Below are 15,597 nucleotides of genomic sequence, written 5' to 3' on the forward strand. Positions count from 1 at the left end.
TCGTTCGCAGAGTGAAACCCGGCGCCATTTTCAAGTGGACTGGAAGCCGTGGCCGGACAATAAGATGATGACTTACGGCCATATGTTCAAGGAAGCGAAGGCGCAAGGAATAGGAGCGAAGGTGGCGGCAGGAGAATGTAATTTATGTTCGTGTATGTGATGTGTGTATTATGTTCGTGTATGTTCATGTTATACTGTCTGCTGAGCACTGTATCTAATCCTCCTACACTGTGCAGTCGCTCAGAAAATGGCGGCATACAGTGTAGGAGGTTTGAAGATTCAAACCCCTCCTGGGCACTAGCTAGAAGAAGGGAGGGGGGATTGTGTGACGATACTAGAGAGAGTGTTTCTACCCCAAATTTGCAGCATAAAGCAATGAGGTTGCTTTACCACATTGACCATGCTGCAATTTTGGGAACTGCTCCCTCTAGTGCCCAGCATATGGAAATGTTATAAATTAGAATCTAATTTATAATATTTCCTGACTTTTGAAACATTTTAAAAATTAAAACAATGTGTAATCACTTAAATAATAATTGTTTAACTAAAAAAATCTATCAGAATGGATGTTTCTAGCTGTTCCCAGGACTTTTCCTCTGGGCCGTTACCCCGTAAATCAACAAGGTAATGGAGTTGTCTGCCACGCCATTCAAAATCAAGGATCCTCTGGACCACAAACTCAGGCTGACAACGGACCAAAACAGGAGGAGTTCTACGGATCGCCCTTCTGAAAGTATACACAGGCCTAAAAAGAGAACAATGAAAAGTCCTGGGCATTCTCATGCTTGGTTGTAAATTCACCATTAAGGAAACTGGATTAATTTGTCTTAAAATCTTAAAACGACCAATAAATCTAGACCCAACTTGCCACATGGTTGTCTTAAACTGATTTTCTTGATGGACAACCACACTCTATTTCCCACTTTGAACTTATGTGGCCTGCGGTGGCGATCAAAATTGCATTTAGCACGAAGGGCAGCTGAGCCCAAAGCCCCATGGACCTTACTCCAGTTTTACTTCAACATCTTAATCCTCAGTCTGAGCAATGGAATGTCAAAACCCGCACTGACGGTAAATGAAGATGCCTATGGGTGAAAACCATAGTAACAGAAAAATGTAGAGACATTAGTGGATGCATGACACAAATTGTTACAAACAAATTGCCCATGGCAAAAACTGGACCCAATCATCATGTAAATCTGAAACAACACCGGAGATAGTGCTCTAATGTCTGGTTCACTATCTGTCTGACCATTGGTTTGTGGATGATAGGTGGCGGAGGACCAAAATCAATACCTACATTTGCGCAAAGGCCTTCCAAAATTGAGTCACAAACTGTGAACCCATGTCAGATACAATATTATCAGATACAATATTTTCAGGAATACTATGAAGTCTCACCACTAGTTGAACAAAGTGAGTAGCCAGCTTATCAGCAAAGGACAAGCCAGACAAGGGTATAAAATGGGCCATTTTACTGAACCTGTCTACAACAACCTATTTGGTATCTCTCCCCCCGGATCTGGTCAACTTGAAAATAAAGTCCATGAATATGTGTGTCCATGGTTTCCTGGGAGTTGGCAAAGGTTCTAACTGACCAAAAGGTAATGCTGTAGATGTCTTATTGCGAGCACAGATGTCACATTCCACAGCAAACCTTTCTACATCTCTCCGCATATCTGGCCACCAAACTGATCGAGACATGGTCTTACACATCTTAGTGATACCTGAATTGGCTCAAGGACCGTTTCCAGAGAGTTGTGCTCAATGATTCCTACACTGAATGGTCCCCGGTTATAAGTGGTGTACCCCAGGGTTCAGTGCTGGGACCACTATTATTCAACTTATTTATTAACCCCTTCAGGACTGAGCCTGTTTTGGCCTTCAGGACGAAGCCGATTTTTCAAATCTGACGTGTCACTTTATGTGGTAATAACTCTGGAATGCTTTTACCTATTCAAGCGATTCTGAGATTGTTTTCTCGTGACATATTGTACTTTATGTTAGTGAAAAAATTTGGTCGATAAATTTAATATTTAATTGTGAAAAACATCAAAATGTAGAGAATTTTTCGAAATTTAAATCTATCTGCTTGGATGACATAGTATTACCACACAAAATACTTACTAGTTTATATTTCCCATATGTCTACTTTATATTTGCATCGTTTTTGGAACCTTATTTTATTTTTCTAGGACGTTACAAGGCTTAGAACTTTAGCAGCAATTTCTCATATTTTCAAGAAAATTTCAAAAGGCTATTTTTTCAGGGACCAGTTCAGTTCTGAAGTTAGTTTAGGGGCCTTATATATTAGAAAGTCCCCATAAATGAACCCATTTTGAAAACGGCACCCCTCAGAGTATTCAAAACAGCATTCAGAAAGTGTTTTAACCCTTTAGGCATTTCAAAGGAATTAAAGCAATCTACAGGTGTAATTTACAGATTTAATTTTTTTTGCCAAAATTCATATGTAATCCATTTTTTTTTGTAACACAGAAGGTTTTACCAGAGAAATGCAACTCAATATTTATTGCCCAGATACTGCACTTTTTTAGAAATATCCCACATGTGGCCCTAGTGTGCTAACGGACTGAAGCACAGGCCTCAGAAGCAAAGGAGCACCTAGAGGATTTTGGGGCCTCCTTTTTTAGAATATATTTTAGGCACCATGTCAGATTTGAAGAGTTCTTGTGCTGCCGATACAGTAAAAACAGATAAAAGTGACCCCATTTTGGAAACTGCACCCCTCAATGAATCTTTCTAGTGGTATAGTTAGCACTTTGACCCCACAGTTGTTTTGCAAAATTTATTTGCATTCGTGTGAAGATGAAAGCCTACTTGTTTTCTGAAAAAACATAGAAATTTTAGATTTTAAAAAAGAATAAAGGACAAAAAGTAATTTGTAAAGCAATTTCTCCCGATTACAGCAATACCACATATGTGGTAATACACTGCTGTTTGGACCCACAGCAGGGCTCAGAATAGAAGGAGCGTCATTTGGATTTTGGAGCGCAGATTTTGCTAGAATAGTTTTTAGTGCCATGTCGTGTTTGCAATGCACTGGGGGGGACCAAAACAGTGTAAACACCCCAAAAATGACCCCATTTTGAAAACTACGCCCCTCAAGGAATTTTTTCTAGTGGTGTGATCACTTTATTAACCCCATAGTTTTTTTTCAGAATCTTGTGGATATCTGGCGTGAAAAAGAACATATGACAAATGCTTCATTTATAGGACAGAATTTTCAGACACAGAGCATGCAAGTGAAGAAAAGCACCTCAACATTTATCAGGATATTTCTTCTGAGTTTAGAAATACCCCCAAATTGGCCCTAATTCTCTGTTGCTGGACATATGGTCAGGGCCAGAAAATATTGGAACATCACAAGGATTTTGAGGCCTTATTTTACTTTGATGATTTTTGGGCACATTTCATGTTTGCATAGGCCTAAAAAATTGTGCAGATACTACACCATATTACAAATCCTAGATATTCATCTAGGGTTATAATGGGAATTTTTAGTTTTGTTATGGGGATGTTCAAATTTTAAATGGTGAATTGGTTATGGTAAATGGGAGGGACGGCAATTGTAAATGAAAGGGCCGAAAATTATAAATGAAAGGGACAGATGAAAATAAAATGTAGAAATCCAGAGAGGTGTGGTATATCCGGAAGCACTCCTTCATACACAGTCCAGGGTGGGTGGGACAGGTGTTCCACTGGTATGTCGTGTCTTTTCTTATGCCTCTTTTGGCACAGACACGACACCTCTTCTGGGGGTGGCTTTTTTTTGAGGTGGGCGGCAATTCACCAGGAAACTGCTGCCCTGGAACTATCCTGGGGACATCCGTACTTGCAGAGGCAGAACTTTCTCCTACCTCTGCCACATTCCCAAAGAGAAGGGATTTGATTACCTTCTCCTGGTACTCCAGGTATGTCCCCTCCTGACCAGTGCTCCTGTATATTACAAAGGAGTTGTACAATGCCATTTGGATAAAGTACACCGCAAGTTTTTTTATACCAAATTTTTGATTTCCGCATGGCATTGTACGGCTTGAGCATCTGGTCAAAAAGGTCCACTCCCCCCATAAATTTGTTATATGCCTGGATGCAGACAGGCCGTGACGTGGTGGTGGGTGTTGCACCACGCACAGGGACAAGAGAGCAGGTGGCATCATGAATGGATGTTAGCATCAACACATCCTTCTTGAACCCTGAATTTCAAAAATAGGACCCCTTCGCCTTGGACCGCCCTGCTCTCCCCACGCTGCAGGGGTTGGCCGAGAAGGGTTTTTGGGAGCGGTCTCTGGTTTTTGCGGACCGTCCCACACGCCACCGTTTTTTGTTCCACCAGGCATTTGAAAAGGGGTACACTTGTGTACCAGTTGTCAATATACAAGTAGTACCCCTGATTTAAACATTGGGTGCAGGAGGTCCCAGACAATCCTCCCAGTTGTAGTCAGGACGGGTGGACAGTTTGGGGGTTCAATCTGACTGTCTCTTCCCTCGTATATTTTAAAAGTATGTGTGTAGCCCGACTCCGACTCACACAACTTGTAGATCTTGATGTCATACCTGGCACGTTTGTTGGGCAAATACTGCCTGAACTTCACCCTTCCCTTCAATTGCACCAGGGACTTGTCAATAGCAATTTCTCTTCCAGGGGTATATGACATGGAAAACTTTTGGGCCAAATGGGAAATAAGGGGTCTAATTTTATAGAGTCAATCGAAATTTGGGTGATCCTGGGGGGGAGGGCACTGGGAATTATCATTGAAGTGCAAAAACTTCTGTATTGCCTCAAAACGAGCCCTGGGTGTTGTGGTGCGGTATAAGGGGCAGTGGTAAAGAATATCAGTGGACCAATAGGCCCTCACCGATGGCTTCTTTGTTAGGCCCATATTTAGCACCAATCCCCAGTACTGCAGCTATAAACTATTGTTAGCACTACCTTTTTATGTAAGTATTCACAAATACGTGTTACGATTCCCCTTGTCAAAGGACTGTGTCCCTACATACAGACAGTATCACACTGTGAAGGGACACGTCCTCCTGACAAGGGGAATGGTAATATCCATTTGTCTATCAGTCCTAGACTGCACAAAGACTTTTTGTGAAATACAAGGATTTCCTATAATAAACTTCATGGCGACTTCTCCCAGCCATGACCCATTTCTGCGGATTTTGCCACTCCGATGTCTTTGGCTCATCACTTTACCTACATTTCCACACCTATAAACAAAGATAAAATTATCATGGTGCCGCACACTGTGCCCCTAAATATAATAGCACCAAACACTATGCTCCTGAATATAATTGTGTCAAACTGTAATGAATCGGGGTAGGGAGACGGACAGGTGAGCCCTAATCTACCCGCAACTCAGTCCCTGCCTACTTGTACGGCCCGCCCTAAGTGACGGCGTACAACTGGGCAACGGTCCCTACGCTCAGTAAGTGCAAGACAGGCAACACAAGACAAGGGCACACAGAATCAAAGGGGGAAGTAGGGGCAGTTGCTCACGGAAACACTGTGAGCAACAGGCAGAGGTGAACGAGCCGAATCAAACCAGGGGAGTAAGTAGTAGCAAAATCAGAGCAGGAGAAGTCAGGCAAGTCAGGGTCAATGTAACAGCGGTCAATCAGGTAAATAGCAGAAATCGCAGAGCCAGGATACCAGACAATCATAGGCAAGGAACCTGATGCAAGTGAGGGTATAAATAGACCAAGGTCGGGAGCTAGAACCATCAGGCCAGGCTGTGATAGGTTCGCCCTCTCCTCAGCCTGCAAGCCTGAGTGGTAACAGATCGTGTCACTCTAGCAGACCTTGGAGCTGATGAAGGCTAATTAACCATGGGCGTCGACACAGAACCTGTATATACTGCCACTAGGCACGCCCTTGTATATAGTGCCAAACTGCCCCCCTCTTGTAAATAGTGCCACACAGCCACTCCTCTTATAAATAGTGCCACATAGCCTTATATTTTACTTACCTTTCCTCTTTCCCGCAACGGACAGAGCGCTGCACAGCCTTGCGGGCAGAACCGCTTGCGCAGACCACCGTTATGCATTGCCGTTATCATGCCAGCCTGTGAAGGGGGTCTTCCCAACGCATTATAGGCTGCATTATTTGTATCTGCATCCTGAGGACGCAGATGCAAGTGAATGTGGCTGTCGCTAGCGCCGGGTCCGCCCTCCAGTGCTAGCGACACCACCGGCATGATCTGCCACTGCATCCACCCACCGGCCGTGACAGTGCGCGGACTTAGTGTTAGTTTAGTGAGCACAGCCACGCACTTTATAGGGAACAGTGGTGGGGACACAAATACTATAATTAATTTACGCTCTAAAAGTAAACATGGAATTGCAGGTCTTGAGGGAAGTGTCTGATATATAGACAGATATACAATGGTCATGTATTCATTCACTGTGTGTTTGCTACAGATGGATCCATTAGGAGAAATCCACCAGAGAGATGTCCCAGTCCTCTGTATTCCCAGGACTGTCCAGAGGAAAATCACAATGTCCCAGAGAATCATCAGGTAAATGAAGCTGTGCCCTATACCAGATCTATATAGGGGGGTGTGGAGCTTTTGGGTCTTGCGATCATAAATGTGGTCATAGATTTTGGTGGTTTCTTATGTTGATGTGTTAGATTCTTCGCACTCTGCTGTATTGTACTGAATTGTTACATATGTGAAATCAGGGGGAAGATCTGACTAATATTAAAGCGGAGGATGAAGAAGAAGAGTGGGTGAGGGGCGATCAACCGTGTAAGAGTGAAGTGGAGGAGGAAATTCCAGGAGGTGTTACCACAGGTAAGTAATAATTAATTCATAAAGGGACTTCAGCGAAAAGCTGAACCGAACACTAAAGTTAGTAGAAGATGGAGGCGCATAAATGGAGTGGATGGCAGATGAATAGCATGAAAGCAGTTAGAGGATCTGTCACCAGTTTATTAATACCCTATCTCCTAACAGTGTAATGTTTTCTGTAGGACACTATCCAATCGTCATACAGCTTCTACCCCTTCCCGGCCCAGCAACACAGTGTGATCATATAGTATACAGCTTCCATTCCCGACTGTGTATTTAAATGGCAATATCTCCGGTTGTGTCACAGCTAGAACTGCAATTCTGGTGTCATATGAAACATTAGAATCTCATCTTTCATATACCACTGTTCTAGGTGGTCCACAGCCCGAGATGTGGCTGTTTAAAGTGATCCCCCTTCCCTCCAGCTTCATTCTCTCATTCTGTGTGAAGCAGCTTCGTGCTGATAGGACAGCGTCAGAGGCTGTGAGGTAGCTTCACGAAAAGAGAATCGCTGCTGTTGATACCCACTTGTCTAATAAAGGCTCATTTACATATTTAGAAAAAAGCTCATAACTTTTAAAGTAATAAACGCACAATTTTCACTAGCATTGTCAGTGTGACAGCGCCTATTAGATTAGCTAGGAGATAGGGCATTACTAAACTAGTGAGAGAGCCTCTTTAACAGATGAATAGACAGTGGGAAAGAATTAACAGCACTAACTGACCCTATCTGAATACTATCCCACAGCAGGGAAAGACAACACCTTGGCAGCAGATCAAATGCACAGGAAAGGCAAACAAACCAGGGGAACTATTGATACCAAGATACACATAAAAGCCACTTTACAAAAACTAGATCTCTCGGAAGACCAACAGGTCTCACACTTCAAACAAACACATATACATAGACAAGAAAAACATCACCAACTAGAATTTGTAAAGAATTTAGCACATGAGAGAAACAGTATAACCAGTACATGAGTAATCCAGGCCTGAAGTATATACTAGCCCCCAGAAAAGTACTCTGCCCTAATTAACCAGGCAAAGCTAAATGATGACCAAATCCAGACACAGATCAAGGGCATTGTCTAGCAACGCCCAAACATAGAGATAACAGAAATCATTTATTAGCAGCAGTCCTGCTGCTAATCGTAACATTACCAAGCCCTTCAAAGAGGGCTGATGATCCCTTAAAGGGAAGGTGTCATGATTTTTTTTTTTTTATCATATTGCTTTTAATATGATATTAACATAAATGTTATTTATTTGTGTTCTCATGTTCTACTTTTTACTTTGTTCTTACTTTTCCTTCTGTATGAGAGCTGCCATTTTTTTTTCATCTCTGTTTGTGTCGATTAACGACACATACAGAGATGGAATACGGCACATACAACCCCATAGAGAATGCAAACGAGAGACGTTCCATTCTCTGAAGCGTACGCCGTCTGAGTGGGAGCGACATGCGCCGCTTCCACACAGACCCAAACGAAGCTCGTTCGCAGAGTGAAACCCGGCGCCATTTTCAAGTGGACTGGAAGCCGTGGCCGGACAATAAGATGATGACTTACGGCCATATGTTCAAGGAAGCGAAGGCGCAAGGAATAGGAGCGAAGGTGGCGGCAGGAGAATGTAATTTATGTTCGTGTATGTGATGTGTGTATTATGTTCGTGTATGTTCATGTTATACTGTCTGCTGAGCACTGTATCTAATCCTCCTACACTGTGCAGTCGCTCAGAAAATGGCGGCATACAGTGTAGGAGGTTTGAAGATTCAAACCCCTCCTGGGCACTAGCTAGAAGAAGGGAGGGGGGATTGTGTGACGATACTAGAGAGAGTGTTTCTACCCCAAATTTGCAGCATAAAGCAATGAGGTTGCTTTACCACATTGACCATGCTGCAATTTTGGGAACTGCTCCCTCTAGTGCCCAGCATATGGAAATGTTATAAATTAGAATCTAATTTATAATATTTCCTGACTTTTGAAACATTTTAAAAATTAAAACAATGTGTAATCACTTAAATAATAATTGTTTAACTAAAAAAATCTATCAGAATGGATGTTTCTAGCTGTTCCCAGGACTTTTCCTCTGGGCCGTTACCCCGTAAATCAACAAGGTAATGGAGTTGTCTGCCACGCCATTCAAAATCAAGGATCCTCTGGACCACAAACTCAGGCTGACAACGGACCAAAACAGGAGGAGTTCTACGGATCGCCCTTCTGAAAGTATACACAGGCCTAAAAAGAGAACAATGAAAAGTCCTGGGCATTCTCATGCTTGGTTGTAAATTCACCATTAAGGAAACTGGATTAATTTGTCTTAAAATCTTAAAACGACCAATAAATCTAGACCCAACTTGCCACATGGTTGTCTTAAACTGATTTTCTTGATGGACAACCACACTCTATTTCCCACTTTGAACTTATGTGGCCTGCGGTGGCGATCAAAATTGCATTTAGCACGAAGGGCAGCTGAGCCCAAAGCCCCATGGACCTTACTCCAGTTTTACTTCAACATCTTAATCCTCAGTCTGAGCAATGGAATGTCAAAACCCGCACTGACGGTAAATGAAGATGCCTATGGGTGAAAACCATAGTAACAGAAAAATGTAGAGACATTAGTGGATGCATGACACAAATTGTTACAAACAAATTGCCCATGGCAAAAACTGGACCCAATCATCATGTAAATCTGAAACAACACCGGAGATAGTGCTCTAATGTCTGGTTCACTATCTGTCTGACCATTGGTTTGTGGATGATAGGTGGCGGAGGACCAAAATCAATACCTACATTTGCGCAAAGGCCTTCCAAAATTGAGTCACAAACTGTGAACCCATGTCAGATACAATATTATCAGATACAATATTTTCAGGAATACTATGAAGTCTCACCACTAGTTGAACAAAGTGAGTAGCCAGCTTATCAGCAAAGGACAAGCCAGACAAGGGTATAAAATGGGCCATTTTACTGAACCTGTCTACAACAACCTATTTGGTATCTCTCCCCCCGGATCTGGTCAACTTGAAAATAAAGTCCATGAATATGTGTGTCCATGGTTTCCTGGGAGTTGGCAAAGGTTCTAACTGACCAAAAGGTAATGCTGTAGATGTCTTATTGCGAGCACAGATGTCACATTCCACAGCAAACCTTTCTACATCTCTCCGCATATCTGGCCACCAAACTGATCGAGACATGGTCTTACACATCTTAGTGATACCTGAATTGGCTCAAGGACCGTTTCCAGAGAGTTGTGCTCAATGATTCCTACACTGAATGGTCCCCGGTTATAAGTGGTGTACCCCAGGGTTCAGTGCTGGGACCACTATTATTCAACTTATTTATTAACCCCTTCAGGACTGAGCCTGTTTTGGCCTTCAGGACGAAGCCGATTTTTCAAATCTGACGTGTCACTTTATGTGGTAATAACTCTGGAATGCTTTTACCTATTCAAGCGATTCTGAGATTGTTTTCTCGTGACATATTGTACTTTATGTTAGTGAAAAAATTTGGTCGATAAATTTAATATTTAATTGTGAAAAACATCAAAATGTAGAGAATTTTTCGAAATTTAAATCTATCTGCTTGGATGACATAGTATTACCACACAAAATACTTACTAGTTTATATTTCCCATATGTCTACTTTATATTTGCATCGTTTTTGGAACCTTATTTTATTTTTCTAGGACGTTACAAGGCTTAGAACTTTAGCAGCAATTTCTCATATTTTCAAGAAAATTTCAAAAGGCTATTTTTTCAGGGACCAGTTCAGTTCTGAAGTTAGTTTAGGGGCCTTATATATTAGAAAGTCCCCATAAATGAACCCATTTTGAAAACGGCACCCCTCAGAGTATTCAAAACAGCATTCAGAAAGTGTTTTAACCCTTTAGGCATTTCAAAGGAATTAAAGCAATCTACAGGTGTAATTTACAGATTTAATTTTTTTTGCCAAAATTCATATGTAATCCATTTTTTTTTGTAACACAGAAGGTTTTACCAGAGAAATGCAACTCAATATTTATTGCCCAGATACTGCACTTTTTTAGAAATATCCCACATGTGGCCCTAGTGTGCTAACGGACTGAAGCACAGGCCTCAGAAGCAAAGGAGCACCTAGAGGATTTTGGGGCCTCCTTTTTTAGAATATATTTTAGGCACCATGTCAGATTTGAAGAGTTCTTGTGCTGCCGATACAGTAAAAACAGATAAAAGTGACCCCATTTTGGAAACTGCACCCCTCAATGAATCTTTCTAGTGGTATAGTTAGCACTTTGACCCCACAGTTGTTTTGCAAAATTTATTTGCATTCGTGTGAAGATGAAAGCCTACTTGTTTTCTGAAAAAACATAGAAATTTTAGATTTTAAAAAAGAATAAAGGACAAAAAGTAATTTGTAAAGCAATTTCTCCCGATTACAGCAATACCACATATGTGGTAATACACTGCTGTTTGGACCCACAGCAGGGCTCAGAATAGAAGGAGCGTCATTTGGATTTTGGAGCGCAGATTTTGCTAGAATAGTTTTTAGTGCCATGTCGTGTTTGCAATGCACTGGGGGGGACCAAAACAGTGTAAACACCCCAAAAATGACCCCATTTTGAAAACTACGCCCCTCAAGGAATTTTTTCTAGTGGTGTGATCACTTTATTAACCCCATAGTTTTTTTTCAGAATCTTGTGGATATCTGGCGTGAAAAAGAACATATGACAAATGCTTCATTTATAGGACAGAATTTTCAGACACAGAGCATGCAAGTGAAGAAAAGCACCTCAACATTTATCAGGATATTTCTTCTGAGTTTAGAAATACCCCCAAATTGGCCCTAATTCTCTGTTGCTGGACATATGGTCAGGGCCAGAAAATATTGGAACATCACAAGGATTTTGAGGCCTTATTTTACTTTGATGATTTTTGGGCACATTTCATGTTTGCATAGGCCTAAAAAATTGTGCAGATACTACACCATATTACAAATCCTAGATATTCATCTAGGGTTATAATGGGAATTTTTAGTTTTGTTATGGGGATGTTCAAATTTTAAATGGTGAATTGGTTATGGTAAATGGGAGGGACGGCAATTGTAAATGAAAGGGCCGAAAATTATAAATGAAAGGGACAGATGAAAATAAAATGTAGAAATCCAGAGAGGTGTGGTATATCCGGAAGCACTCCTTCATACACAGTCCAGGGTGGGTGGGACAGGTGTTCCACTGGTATGTCGTGTCTTTTCTTATGCCTCTTTTGGCACAGACACGACACCTCTTCTGGGGGTGGCTTTTTTTTGAGGTGGGCGGCAATTCACCAGGAAAGTGCTGCCCTGGAACTATCCTGGGGACATCCGTACTTGCAGAGGCAGAACTTTCTCCTACCTCTGCCACATTCCCAAAGAGAAGGGATTTGATTACCTTCTCCTGGTACTCCAGGTATGTCCCCTCCTGACCAGTGCTCCTGTATATTACAAAGGAGTTGTACAATGCCATTTGGATAAAGTACACCGCAAGTTTTTTTATACCAAATTTTTGATTTCCGCATGGCATTGTACGGCTTGAGCATCTGGTCAAAAAGGTCCACTCCCCCCATAAATTTGTTATATGCCTGGATGCAGACAGGCCGTGACGTGGTGGTGGGTGTTGCACCACGCACAGGGACAAGAGAGCAGGTGGCATCATGAATGGATGTTAGCATCAACACATCCTTCTTGAACCCTGAATTTCAAAAATAGGACCCCTTCGCCTTGGACCGCCCTGCTCTCCCCACGCTGCAGGGGTTGGCCGAGAAGGGTTTTTGGGAGCGGTCTCTGGTTTTTGCGGACCGTCCCACTCGCCACCGTTTTTTGTTCCACCAGGCATTTGAAAAGGGGTACACTTGTGTACCAGTTGTCAATATACAAGTAGTACCCCTGATTTAAACATTGGGTGCAGGAGGTCCCAGACAATCCTCCCAGTTGTAGTCAGGACGGGTGGACAGTTTGGGGGTTCAATCTGACTGTCTCTTCCCTCGTATATTTTAAAAGTATGTGTGTAGCCCGACTCCGACTCACACAACTTGTAGATCTTGATGTCATACCTGGCACGTTTGTTGGGCAAATACTGCCTGAACTTCACCCTTCCCTTCAATTGCACCAGGGACTTGTCAATAGCAATTTCTCTTCCAGGGGTATATGACATGGAAAACTTTTGGGCCAAATGGGAAATAAGGGGTCTAATTTTATAGAGTCAATCGAAATTTGGGTGATCCTGGGGGGGAGGGCACTGGGAATTATCATTGAAGTGCAAAAACTTCTGTATTGCCTCAAAACGAGCCCTGGGTGTTGTGGTGCGGTATAAGGGGCAGTGGTAAAGAATATCAGTGGACCAATAGGCCCTCACCGATGGCTTCTTTGTTAGGCCCATATTTAGCACCAATCCCCAGTACTGCAGCTATAAACTATTGTTAGCACTACCTTTTTATGTAAGTATTCACAAATACGTGTTACGATTCCCCTTGTCAAAGGACTGTGTCCCTACATACAGACAGTATCACACTGTGAAGGGACACGTCCTCCTGACAAGGGGAATGGTAATATCCATTTGTCTATCAGTCCTAGACTGCACAAAGACTTTTTGTGAAATACAAGGATTTCCTATAATAAACTTCATGGCGACTTCTCCCAGCCATGACCCATTTCTGCGGATTTTGCCACTCCGATGTCTTTGGCTCATCACTTTACCTACATTTCCACACCTATAAACAAAGATAAAATTATCATGGTGCCGCACACTGTGCCCCTAAATATAATAGCACCAAACACTATGCTCCTGAATATAATTGTGTCAAACTGTAATGAATCGGGGTAGGGAGACGGACAGGTGAGCCCTAATCTACCCGCAACTCAGTCCCTGCCTACTTGTACGGCCCGCCCTAAGTGACGGCGTACAACTGGGCAACGGTCCCTACGCTCAGTAAGTGCAAGACAGGCAACACAAGACAAGGGCACACAGAATCAAAGGGGGAAGTAGGGGCAGTTGCTCACGGAAACACTGTGAGCAACAGGCAGAGGTGAACGAGCCGAATCAAACCAGGGGAGTAAGTAGTAGCAAAATCAGAGCAGGAGAAGTCAGGCAAGTCAGGGTCAATGTAACAGCGGTCAATCAGGTAAATAGCAGAAATCGCAGAGCCAGGATACCAGACAATCATAGGCAAGGAACCTGATGCAAGTGAGGGTATAAATAGACCAAGGTCGGGAGCTAGAACCATCAGGCCAGGCTGTGATAGGTTCGCCCTCTCCTCAGCCTGCAAGCCTGAGTGGTAACAGATCGTGTCACTCTAGCAGACCTTGGAGCTGATGAAGGCTAATTAACCATGGGCGTCGACACAGAACCTGTATATACTGCCACTAGGCACGCCCTTGTATATAGTGCCAAACTGCCCCCCTCTTGTAAATAGTGCCACACAGCCACTCCTCTTATAAATAGTGCCACATAGCCTTATATTTTACTTACCTTTCCTCTTTCCCGCAACGGACAGAGCGCTGCACAGCCTTGCGGGCAGAACCGCTTGCGCAGACCACCGTTATGCATTGCCGTTATCATGCCAGCCTGTGAAGGGGGTCTTCCCAACGCATTATAGGCTGCATTATTTGTATCTGCATCCTGAGGACGCAGATGCAAGTGAATGTGGCTGTCGCTAGCGCCGGGTCCGCCCTCCAGTGCTAGCGACACCACCGGCATGATCTGCCACTGCATCCACCCACCGGCCGTGACAGTGCGCGGACTTAGTGTTAGTTTAGTGAGCACAGCCACGCACTTTATAGGGAACAGTGGTGGGGACACAAATACTATAATTAATTTACGCTCTAAAAGTAAACATGGAATTGCAGGTCTTGAGGGAAGTGTCTGATATATAGACAGATATACAATGGTCATGTATTCATTCACTGTGTGTTTGCTACAGATGGATCCATTAGGAGAAATCCACCAGAGAGATGTCCCAGTCCTCTGTATTCCCAGGACTGTCCAGAGGAAAATCACAATGTCCCAGAGAATCATCAGGTAAATGAAGCTGTGCCCTATACCAGATCTATATAGGGGGGTGTGGAGCTTTTGGGTCTTGCGATCATAAATGTGGTCATAGATTTTGGTGGTTTCTTATGTTGATGTGTTAGATTCTTCGCACTCTGCTGTATTGTACTGAATTGTTACATATGTGAAATCAGGGGGAAGATCTGACTAATATTAAAGCGGAGGATGAAGAAGAAGAGTGGGTGAGGGGCGATCAACCGTGTAAGAGTGAAGTGGAGGAGGAAATTCCAGGAGGTGTTACCACAGGTAAGTAATAATTAATTCATAAAGGGACTTCAGCGAAAAGCTGAACCGAACACTAAAGTTAGTAGAAGATGGAGGCGCATAAATGGAGTGGATGGCAGATGAATAGCATGAAAGCAGTTAGAGGATCTGTCACCAGTTTATTAATACCCTATCTCCTAACAGTGTAATGTTTTCTGTAGGACACTATCCAATCGTCATACAGCTTCTACCCCTTCCCGGCCCAGCAACACAGTGTGATCATATAGTATACAGCTTCCATTCCCGACTGTGTATTTAAATGGCAATATCTCCGGTTGTGTCACAGCTAGAACTGCAATTCTGGTGTCATATGAAACATTAGAATCTCATCTTTCATATACCACTGTTCTAGGTGGTCCACAGCCCGAGATGTGGCTGTTTAAAGTGATCCCCCTTCCCTCCAGCTTCATTCTCTCATTCTGTGTGAAGCAGCTTCGTGCTGATAGGACAGCGTCAGAGG

At 42.9% G+C, this 15,597-nt stretch overlaps 1 protein-coding gene across 1 annotated transcript in view; it reads left to right on the top strand.

Annotated features, from left to right (window-relative positions):
• Positions 1-15,597, top strand: part of LOC142673162 (uncharacterized) — a 100,628-nt gene that overhangs the window by 19,305 nt on the left and 65,726 nt on the right. The window contains exons 7-10 of the mRNA XM_075847173.1: positions 6,442-6,539; positions 6,704-6,815; positions 14,746-14,843; positions 15,008-15,119. The gene's annotated coding sequence lies outside the window, so the exon portion shown is untranslated. The remainder of the gene's footprint in view (positions 1-6,441; positions 6,540-6,703; positions 6,816-14,745; positions 14,844-15,007; positions 15,120-15,597) is intronic.

The sequence above is a fragment of the Rhinoderma darwinii genome (assembly GCF_050947455.1).
Source record: "Rhinoderma darwinii isolate aRhiDar2 chromosome 1 unlocalized genomic scaffold, aRhiDar2.hap1 SUPER_1_unloc_3, whole genome shotgun sequence".
Classification (NCBI taxonomy): domain Eukaryota; kingdom Metazoa; phylum Chordata; class Amphibia; order Anura; family Rhinodermatidae; genus Rhinoderma; species Rhinoderma darwinii.